General features: G+C 38.4%; 1 long non-coding RNA gene across 1 annotated transcript; it reads left to right on the top strand.

Moving 5' to 3' along the window:
- The first annotated feature begins 5,703 nt into the window (after positions 1 to 5,703).
- Positions 5,704 to 8,835, top strand: LOC115920500. The gene is made up of 4 exons (XR_004062383.1): positions 5,704 to 5,979; positions 6,614 to 6,661; positions 7,858 to 7,908; positions 8,523 to 8,835. It is a non-coding gene; the product is annotated as an uncharacterized LOC115920500 (long non-coding RNA).
- Positions 8,836 to 10,145: the final 1,310 nt, after the last annotated feature.

Here is a 10,145-nt window from a genome sequence, read left to right as displayed (position 1 = left end):
GGCTTATGAAAAGTTCCTTATTTTCATTTTTAATTCATACAGTCCCAGAGCACTCTCTTATCTTTAATTTCTAACTTTAGTTCCTCCTTTAATCGGATTATCTCTTCTTTCATGTGTTTAACATATTCTACGTTTGCACAAAGACTGTTGTTAGATTTGCAATAAGATCCTTTCTTCTTTTCTATATTCTTTTCTGTTTTATCATAGAGAACCTGAAAAATTGCTAAGTGGTCGGGTGCTAAATAAAGTATTACGTCGCACTTAATAACCCGCCCTTCCAGATCTTCAGATATAAGCCAATGATCTAAACGACTTTGTTTTTTCGTTGGGTTTCTTTCTCTCCAAATGTCTATCAAATGTAACTTTTCCATAATATTAGAAGATAGATTGCTCAAAAATGCTCTTCAAAGATTACAATATTATGTGACTCGGTAACGTGGTGACAACATAATACATCTTAAATCAAATCTGTTGTAAGAGGTGCATTAAACGATTCTCGAGAACTATTTTGGGGGGGATCCAATCTGCGTCCTTCGTGTCAGTGTAGCGTACAGCTGGAAAAATAAATGGACATAGGAGTGATAGATAGAAGACATATGGGGAAAACGACAGAGTGAATATTTATGTGTGTCCGTTCACTTAAAAATGCAAAAGTTTTCCCACTCTAAAAGGGCAAGGGATAAATCTTCTCCCAGCCTAGTCAATCCGCCCCTCAATTTTTACCATCCATTACAGCGTTTTCAACCGGGAGTCGCGAGGTTATTTTAGTTACAATAAAAATATATTTTGGAATGACGATATCGTAAAACTTAGAAACGGGATAATTTCAGGATGCGATGTCCATAAACATCCCCATATGATGATATCACGATACTCGGACATGTCGCTGCCCTAACATCATATCATGATTCCTGCAGATCGATGGCGCCCGAATATACTTTATATTGAAATAATGAAAATATAATGTGTGATTTATGAGACGCGGAATCCACTTGATTGGGTCGTTGTGGCATGCGCCTGTAATCCAGCTTATAATAAAAGTTACAAACTGATTCAGCTGAGGACGCAGGTGCGAAACTGAGTCGCGGCTTTAGGATGGTGACGTTAAAAGTCGGTCCTCACACGTAAATAATCATTCTGATTGATTGATTGATACACGTCTTTAAAAAAAAATCAATTACACAATTCAAATTCTCAAGGCGCACTTGTGAAAAAAGAGAGAGCATAAAAGTATCTGCATTATAAACGAAGGAGCAGAAGTAAGGTTGAACATACAAAAAACACAGAATAATTAATTAAATTCCGAATTAAACAGATACGCTTTAAGACAATTTTTAAACAATTCAACTAATCTGCTCTTACGAATCTCTCAAGGTAGATGATTCAACAGCAAAGCCGTGCATGAACAAATGTTCTCTCCCCATTTAAAGGTAATACAAAGTTTTGGGAATTTTGAAAATCGGATGGATAGTAATACTTAAAAATGTTGATATATTTGAATGCCCCTGTAGATGTGATATAAGCACCTAAAACGCTTTCGAGAAATTGAATAATCAAAAATTTACCGGTGCTCCCGGTAAATCTGAAATATTTCGAATAGCGCCTAAGGCCATTCCATGGTAGCTTCGACCATGTAAATCTCAGAATATGCAGTTCTGGTAAATAATTTCCAAACGGGAATAGCAAATTATCAGTCTTGAGAGGGAGTTATAAAACATAAAGAATTTATTATTCACAATTTCATCACTTTAGACTCGATTTCAACAGCGACAAGGATCATTGAATATTGTAAAATCGCATCCAATTTGTTAATTTGGATCAAATCCATGACCCCATACCAAAACTTTGTATTACCGTTAAGATGTCCGGAGCTTTAATTTCTTTATATAATTTTTTCATTCCTTATACTTCACAGTTCACGTATTGGCTTATATTTTGTATCAGACTGAAATGATGAGTCAATGCTCCCGAGGAAGACGAAGGGAAACGTCGAAAATTTGAGCTCTGACACTAAACCATGATTGGCTAAAATGCATTAAACCCAGTATTTTGCGACGTGACATTGCCGCCGAAAAAAAATAATTGAAAATATATCTACAATTTATGAGATTGTAAGGTCAATTTCATGGTCATTTACATTGCAATATGTCCTTGACGTGACATTGCCGTCGAGAAAAAAATTCAGAAAAAATATCTACAATTTATAAGATTGTAAGGTCAATTTCACGGTCATTTAACTTGCAATATTTATCACCCTAATTAAAATCTCTGGTGTTTTTTCTTTGCTGAAAATTTATCAGGGGGCACACTGCTCATTTCCACTTTTAATTACGCTAGTGACAGCCATTAAAGCGGCCTCGTAAAGCGAGTGCAGATGTGTCCCGTTCATTTGGGTAATCAGTTGTGCCTAGTTGCATTACCACCCTTGGCTAAAACCGTTGATTGCTTAACCTCATCATCGCCCTAACTCGATTAAAGGAATGCGGTTGTCAAGTTACACGAATCTCATAAGGAGCATTTACACTGTCTTCCAAACACGCCAAAAAATGCCAAACCGGAGCCTGGCCGCGATGTTACCAAGGGCAACTACGCTTTACCGGCAGAAACGCCAAGCCCCAAACATTCCAAAACGAAGTGTGATCTTTTGGCGTGTTTTGGCGTGTTTTGGCGTGTTTGGCAAGTATTAAACGCTCGCAGTTGTAACATCGCGATGTTACAGTAAAGTGACTTGAGGAGCGGGGCTAGATGTCGTCCTTTTGAAGACAATGATAGAACGATTAATACAAAGAATAACATAAGAGAAGGTGACAGAAGGAAGAAACTAAGAATAACATAAGGATAGACAGAAAGAGAAAGTGATAGAAGGAAGAAACAAAGAATAACATAAGGATAGACAGAAAGAGAAAGTAATAGAAGGAAGAAACAAAGAATAACATAATGAAAGACAGGAAGAGAAGGTGATAGAAGGAAGAAATAAAGAATAAAATAAGGAAAGACAGAAAGAGAAAGTGATAGAAGGAAGAAATAAAGAATAACATAAGGAAAGACAGAAAGAGAAAGTGATAGAAGGAAGAAACAAAGAATAACATAAGGAAAGACAGAAAGAGAAAGTAATAGAAGGACGAAATAAAGAATAACATAAGGAAAGACAGAAAGAGAAAGTGATAGAAGGAAGAAATAAAGAATAACATAAGGAAAGTGATAAAAGGAAGAAATAAAGAATAACATAAGGAAAGACAGAAAGAGAAAGTGATATAAGGAAGAAACAAAGAATAACATAAGACAAGGTGATAGAAGGAAGAAACGAAGAATAACATAAGGAAGGACAGAAAGCGAAGGTGATAGAAGGAAGAAACAAAGAATAACATAAGGAAAGACAGAAAGAGAAGGTGATAGAAGGAAGAAACAAAGAATAACATAAGGAAACACAGAAAGAGGAATTGATAGAATGATAAAAAAAACAAAGAATAACATAAGAGAAGGTGATAGAAGGAAGAAACAAAGAATAACATAAGGAAAGACAGAAAGAGAAAGTAATAGAAGGACGAAATAAAGAATAACATAAGGAAAGACAGAAAGAGAAAGTGATAGAAGGAAGAAATAAAGAATAACATAAGGAAAGTGATAAAAGGAAGAAATAAACAATAACATAAGGAAACACAGAAAGAGAAAGTGATAGAAGGAAGTGATAAAGAATAACATAAGAGAAGGTGATAGAAGGAAAAACAAAGAATAACAAGGAAAGATAGAAAGAGGAAAGTGTTTGCATCGGAGTGCCGCGCATGCGCATTACCAACTGAAACACGCCAAAACATCACTGAGCTTTTCAGTCGGTGATGTTTCCGCACAAGTGTAAACGGCTGCGCGAAACATCGCGACTTTTCAAAATGAGGTATTTGACAGTATAAATGCACCTTATTTTCTATTTAAGAATCGTCAGAAACTTTTCCAAAAACTTCAGGACTTTTTACAAAATGTCGACAGGAGGCTCCGGAGGAAATGCCAGCTTTGATATTTGATAAGATAAGCAAAGAATTAAAAAGTACCGAATTATACGACTTAAAGCTTGGCAACACATATCACACCCTAATCCCCCAAAGTAATTTACGTCTTGCATAATAAACGGCCTGTCAAATTTAAGAGATTTCTAAATATCTCAGATTTGTTTTGCCCTGGCGCGTTTAAAATTACTCATACACAGATCTCTCTTTGTAAATTCATGAGTTTTATACATCAAACCATCAATCACCTTTTAATTAAAAAAAATATAAATATATTTCTATCTCAATTATCATCAACAGTATTATCAGGTTGTAATAAACTGCCAACTCTGGATTAGCAAGTCAATAATTGAGAGAAATCGGAATTTACTTTTGGTTAATGAATCAGGTGTTGAATATATGTACTTTTCTTTGCTTTTCTTTACGTAAAAATGAGATAAACATTGTCAAAATGTAATACCTTTTATTCCTCTGAATGCTAAGAATCGAGTGTTGATCAACATAAGATTTGCAGAAAATGGTTTTCCCGATGTTAAGAAACAATATATTGAGACCTAATTCCAAACATCAAACTAAAGCCCCCATCACACCAAACTATAGTTCTCACTACGTTCTGGTAAAACTAGTTAATAACGGGTTTAAACTGATTACGAACTGGCTTGGACTGCTTGGAAATGAAATATTTACCCAATCTGAACTTGAGATGAACTGACTGTGGACGGGGTACAGACAAGATGGACGTATTGAAGACTATTTATGAACATACTAGAATCGTATTATAGACATTTTTTACACAATATACCCCGACCATTACCCGTTTTTATGATTTTCTAGGACGGTTCCAGAACGTAGTGCGAACTAGTTTGGTGTGATTGGGGTTTAGCTGCTGCTAATTGATGCTCGACCACAGCACGTTGTAAAACGTTCCTAGTAGGATCGAAGTACGGTAATTCGGTTCATAGTACGGCAATCAGTCCGTTTGTAGTACGTCCTCCTCGTTTTAAGTACGTTCTCACTCCGTCTAATTGCAGGACGGGGAAAATTTTGAACAGGCTCAAAGTTCTAGAGCACCCTTCCATATAGCCAGTCCGAGCCCGTCCCTGAAGTTCTAATACAGATCGTAAACAGTTGCTATTACGTTCAACTCCGTTCGACACATTTTGAGCTCGTTTGGCAACATTCCCGGCCCCCCCCCCCCACTCAGTGTCATTTAGGGTACGCATATGCTCGTACCCTCTTTTTGAAAGCACCCCCTATCTGAGGACTGCCAATATTTCCGACCCCCCCCCCCCCTTTCGCGGGCTTTTCGCGGGCTTTTCCTGCCTTGGAGACCCCCCTAAATCAGGAAAAATGCTCAATGTACCCCCCTAAATTCGGAATAATTTCTCAGGAGTCCAAAGATATGAGAGAAAAAAAGAAAAACACCCCCTTTTTAAAGAAATCTCCGGGTGAAAAGTCAAATACACCCCTTTTTTTCAATTCTCGGGCCGGACTTTGTCGCACAAAAAGTACCCCTTTACCGGACATTTTGGCAACACGCATGCGGTCATTCCGACCTCTGAGTGGGGGGCCGGGGCAACATTACAGGTCGTAGTGAGAACTAGTCCGGTGTGATGGAGGCTTAATCCGTGAATCCGACTTTTATTCTTATTTATTCATTTTATTACAGATAGGACCGTACGATTGGTAAACGGGACCGACTCGTCAGAAGGGATCGTAGAGGTTTGTGTAAACGGGACCCGGGGACACGTGTGCGGTTTCTCCTGGGACATTCCGGATGCCAATGTCGTCTGCACAAATCTTGGTTTTATCAGAGCGGTTCGATCATTTACTAGAAGACAAAGCGAACTAGGCTACAATGAGACAGTTCTCTATAAGCCGTTTTGCGAAGGGGACGAAGCCAGTCTGTTTAACTGCCCACATGACGTCACAGGTGATTGCATCATGGAAGAAGCGGGAGGAGTGGAGTGTTCAAATGGTAAATTTACACCCTTCCATCATGAAAATAAAAATTCATTGTGTAAAATCATCTAACCGTTCACTTCTGTAATGTTAATACCCCAGAGACACCTAACGAAACCGACTCAATGCCGATTACAGATGAAAGAAAAGCAGTACATTGATAGATATTTATCATTATGTGTGTCCGTTCACTTAAAAATGCAATAATGCAAGAATGGGTTCGATCTAGAGTAGATTTGAAGAAAATTTGCGTGTGTGACTAAAGTATACTGTGTTAAAATGACCTTATAAAAACACACGCCTGAAAAAAAACACTTAAAAGATAATCGTAATAACTAAAGCTTTTATAGCAACTGATATCATGAATGAATTTTAAACAATGATGATTTCACATACAGCCCAGTGGGAGAGTGACCATTTTCATTCCTTCCAGCCTCTTGCGATTGTATTCTTTTTATTCTCACAATAAATTGAAATAAAGAAAGATTAACTCAACTGAATATATCAATTTTAACGTCAAACAGTGATTCCATTAAAAAAAAAAATTTCAATGATTTTGAATGACTTCATCCGTCTATGGTGAAGGCAAATATCGGTTATGAGGTGAATAAAACGATTTATTCATAAATTTGATTTTTCTTTGGTTTCAGACGAGATCTGTATTCCGGGCGTGTGTGAAGGAGACCCAGAAATCGAAGGTATGTATAATGATTTCCTCTCGTACTTCACAAAGAGCAGCCATTTATTTCAAGGTACAATAATCAACTCATATTATTCAAATTGTCCGTAATCAAAGCATACGATTCGTCTTTTAAAAGTACCAGTCCGTAAAAAAAATACAGACAGTGAATGGTGGTAATATTATATGGGGACACTAAGGAATTCCCCTTGAAATTTTTCTTGCACTTATAATGGCTACATATGACTTTAGAGTTATTCCTTCCTCGATACAGATTCAAATTCCCATCAATCTTATACAAGTTCTTAGTTTCTTTCCATTACTACACATCAACCCCTTTTCTATACTTTTTAAAGAGTTTTCTCACACTTTCACCTTAAAAAAAATTCAACTAACTTTCTATGGAGTTTCGAATTGCTTTTAAGAGTCAGCCATTGAAAGGAAACCTCACTCCAAAAATAAATGTAAGTATCCTGAAAATGAGATGTATTCCAGCCCTTTGATGTACAATATTCCTTACGAAAGTGAACAAGAGATAAATGAAGATGTTCTCGGCATGAAATAATATCTTTTAGCATGACATGCGTGCGACCATTTTCTTGAAAATGTGACCTACTAGGCAATCCTCTACATGTATCATGTACCAAGCTTTAGTTGGAAAGACTTCTTAATTCAATCGGTGAAACTTTACTTTTCAATGAGGAAAAATAATAGCTGAGAAGCTAAAAAAATTATTTGGGGAAAAATATATAACAGGGGAACAATTGTGAATCATTTATTTAAAAATACTAAAACAAAGCACTTTACAAATTATCTAATTCATGCGAAACTTTCAGCCCAGAACAGCACAAACTTACTTATGAAACTATCGTTCTGACGATTGTAGTACAAAGGATACTAGCAGGAAAATGAAATGCTGATTCGCCACACACACCTGGGAAGGAAGCATTTATAAATTTGAATACATTTAGTCAAGTTATCAATAAAATGGCGATGCCCGTGTCTTGCATGCTGAGAACTGTATATTATTCTTGCTTTACACCTCTCTCATACACTTTGGTAGGGAATGTTGTGGAATAATTGGCAGGAATACAATAAATCTCTCAGATAACTAAACCTATTTCTTGGGGTGAGGTTTCTTTTAAGTTTCAATTCCCATCTGCAACTATAAAGGCATTATTTTTTATAATATTTGTTAAATGTTTTTTTTTACAGAACCTATTTGTGAACCGCTGACAAAACACTGTATTATCCTATTCTGGAATGGTAAGATTTTTTTTATCAGTATCATAACATGGATCCTGCCATTAAGGGGGAGCATGGACCTCTCGTAGGTCCATGGGAGGAGGTACTGACTACTGAACAGATTTAATGGGATGTGACTACAATTACGAAACAGAGGAAAGAAAGACTCACAGATATTGGTACATGGGGCTATACACACATGCGGTATCAATGTTTGGTCCAAAGCTTGAAGCTATTTCTCTTTGAGGGTATTTTAAGAGCAAACCTTCTCATATTGGCCATAACTTATTCCACACAAATATAGAAGAATCAGAAGCTCACAAATCATTTTGCATCTTTACCAACAAAAAAATCAACAATCTCTTTAAAGATACAATTTGCCTTTCCCCCTTTTTTTCTTCATTTTCCTTATTTAGTATTTCAGCCTGTGATCTTCTGCAAGACAATAAACTTTTGATTTTCACTTTCCATTAACGCAAAATCATACACATACACATACACACACGCACACACACACACACACACACACACAAACACAAACACATATAAAATAAAATGTTGTTCAGAAAGTGACAAACGCAAAGACCTATATAAATGGATTTCAATCATTTTAAAATATTTTCTCCCTCTTTCAGATAGGCTTCATTGTTCTAACCTGCACCTAGAACTGTTCTCTCTGACGTGTCTGTAAGTATCATGTTGCAAGAATCTGTTTACAGAAGTCCTTCTTCATCATTAACAGTAGGGTTTGAAGCGTAAAAACGTTTAGATTCGCAAATGCCGGGGTATACAATGGTAATCAGTAGGAGGTTTAGGGTTTTACGGCAAGGATCATAAGTCCGAAAAATGTTGTGGGCAGAAAAAACTAAACCAAACCAAACCAAACAAGACAAAAGGTTATCCTTTTCGGTGTGCCGTTTTGGCTAAAAAATACTCTGATAAGCCGCACAAAAAAGGGGGAAAAAAGTTCACCAGTCCATGATTATTCTTTTCTTCAATCTTAATACCCCTTTTATTAGGGGGGGGGGGTCTTACGCTATGTCGAGTTGTTAATTTTGTGTGAGGAAATTAAGCTAGTTGAAAATAATTTTTTTTTCCTCGAAATTAAAGCGTTTTTGGGCCTATAATAATACATATTAACACTCATTTTCAGATCTGTACATCGCTTAATTCTACGTTATGCGGTGGTCACATCCCGCCGTACTTGCAAGTGCGTGCTGTCTAAGTGCAAAAACGTGAGCAAAATTTGGGTATCCGTACGTGATGAGTACCGCTTCCGTACGGATTTGGGAGCACGCAGACACACCGTAGCACTTTTAGTGCACGAGGAACTTTCGCTGCGTTCGGGCTGCGTTCGGGCTACCGATTCACCCCAGTGCGTGTGACGTGGGTGCCCGGTACTGCCAACGAGCGCACAACGCACTGACTCCGTGCGTCTTTTAAAGGCGCACGTGATAAGTGCGTAATCCGTGCTTACTCGCCACTTCCCCAGTTCAGCTATCCAATGAGTACGCAGAACTCACGTGGACCGTACCGAGCAAGCACTTACAACGCACGTTGTTCGCACTGATTTATGCAGTATATAGTCTCTTCGGTGGAATGGGCGGCATCTTGAGGCAGCAACAGCTGGGACTTCTGGAGAACATCGGAATGTCGTCCTATATAAACATCACTTAAGCACGCACTTACAACATGCGAGTGAGTAAGGACACCGTACGTGAGCAGCATTTGTAAGTACGGCCTCCGTACGATAACGTGGCAACCGCACGGAGACCGTACGTTGTAAGCACGTTGTAAGCACGTTGTAAGCACGTACAACGCACTTACCACGTGCGCAACGTACGATGCACGCAACCGTTCACGGCCAGGCGTAGCGTGCGGGTCACGTACTTACACAGTGCGTGTGACGCGCGTTGCCGGTACTCCCTCCCTGCCTTTGTCACTCCCTCCCTATGTTTTCAGAAAATCGTGGCGGAACGGTGGTCCCCCCAAAACCGTACGGACTAAAAACACGCACGGTGGGATGTGACCAACGCTTAACTTGCAGTTATCATCGTATCCTAACACCTACCCCCTGGGCATCCACCCCGGCTAACCACCCCTAGTCAACTATACCCCCTAGGACAACTACCCCCAGTCAACTAGCTCCTAGGACAACTACCCCCTAGGATAACTACCCCCTAGGGCAACCACCCTCTAGGATGACTACCCCTATGACAACTACCCCCGGGACAACTACTCCCGGACATCTACCCCCT

Source organism: Strongylocentrotus purpuratus, unplaced genomic scaffold (assembly GCF_000002235.5).
Source record: "Strongylocentrotus purpuratus isolate Spur 01 unplaced genomic scaffold, Spur_5.0 spur5_scaffold_9, whole genome shotgun sequence".
Classification (NCBI taxonomy): domain Eukaryota; kingdom Metazoa; phylum Echinodermata; class Echinoidea; order Camarodonta; family Strongylocentrotidae; genus Strongylocentrotus; species Strongylocentrotus purpuratus.
Note: the sequence above shows the minus strand (reverse complement) of the source record. Positions and strands in the feature narration are given on the sequence as shown.